The sequence below is a fragment of the Bison bison genome, unplaced genomic scaffold (assembly GCF_000754665.1).
Source record: "Bison bison bison isolate TAMUID 2011002044 unplaced genomic scaffold, Bison_UMD1.0 scf7180017864476, whole genome shotgun sequence".
Classification (NCBI taxonomy): Eukaryota; Metazoa; Chordata; class Mammalia; order Artiodactyla; family Bovidae; genus Bison; species Bison bison.
This window is the reverse complement of record NW_011495037.1, coordinates 797,296-798,487: the sequence shown is the minus strand read 5'-3', so window position 1 is coordinate 798,487 and position 1,192 is coordinate 797,296.

Genomic DNA, 1,192 nt, shown 5'->3' with positions numbered 1-1,192 from the left:
AGCCTTCTTCACAGTCCAAATTTCACATCCATACATGACCACAGGAAAAACCATAGCCTTGAGTAGACGGACCTTTGTTGGCAAAGTAATGTCTCTGCTTTTCAATATGCTATCTAGGTTGGTCATAACTTTCCTTCCAAGGAGTAAGCGTCTTTTAATTTCATGTCTGCAGTCACCATCTGCAGTGATTTTGGAGCCCAGAAAAATAAAGTCTGACACTGTTTCCACTGTTTCCCCATCTATTTCCCATGAAGTGATGGGACCGGATGCCATGATCTTCGTTTTCTGAATGTTGAGCTTTAAGCCAACTTTTTCACTCTCCACTTTCACTTTCATTAAGAGGCTTTTTAGTAAACTTGTATTAGCTGACTGTAAAAACCCGAGTTCAGACCGGATCCTTGCGTGGATATTTTCCCCTAAGACTACCTCATAAACTTTTAAAGGGAAGAATGTATGGCTGAAGCAACTGAAATCCCTCTTTTTGAAGAAAATTAAAAAGAAGCTTATGCTGTTTCATTTTCTAGCATATGCCTATTTGTAGAACACCTAGCATTTATTTGCTGTTGCATATTGATGCATTATTGATGCTGGATGACACACTGACTTAAAGAGTACAATCTCTAGTCTCCTAAAAGAAAATGATACAAACCCTCATATGCAAATCAGCAGTGGTGTGTGTGCGATACAAACCCTCGTATGCGAATCAACAGTGGTGTGTGTGTGTGTGCGCGCGCGGGCGCATGCACATGCAATTCCTGGTATTCTAGAGGAGTAGAAACATCTCTTGTGTAGCGTCGATAATGATTTAATGAGCATTTAGTTATCTCTGTATTAGTTTTGTAGATTTTCCCCATTCAGCTTAAAACTGTGGCCCTTCAAAAATGAATCTGTTGGCAACTCTATACTGACCTATTTCGGTTTTCGTATATACCATCTTCATGTTGTTTAGGGCCCTAATTTTTTCAAAACGACTTTGAAGCTATTGACCTTGCACTTCTTCCCAAAAATCGAACGAAGATAAAAGTTCTGGAAGGATTTGTTGGCTGAATCTTACAGGGTTCAAAAGGTGTTTCCAAAGCTTTGGGCTTAGAGTACAAAAAGGAAAGATCGTGCCCCACCAAAGGGGAAATCTGAGGGAGAAATTGCCGCGTAAGGCCTTCGGTTGACAGCGTGTAGTTTCAATCGCCAGCTG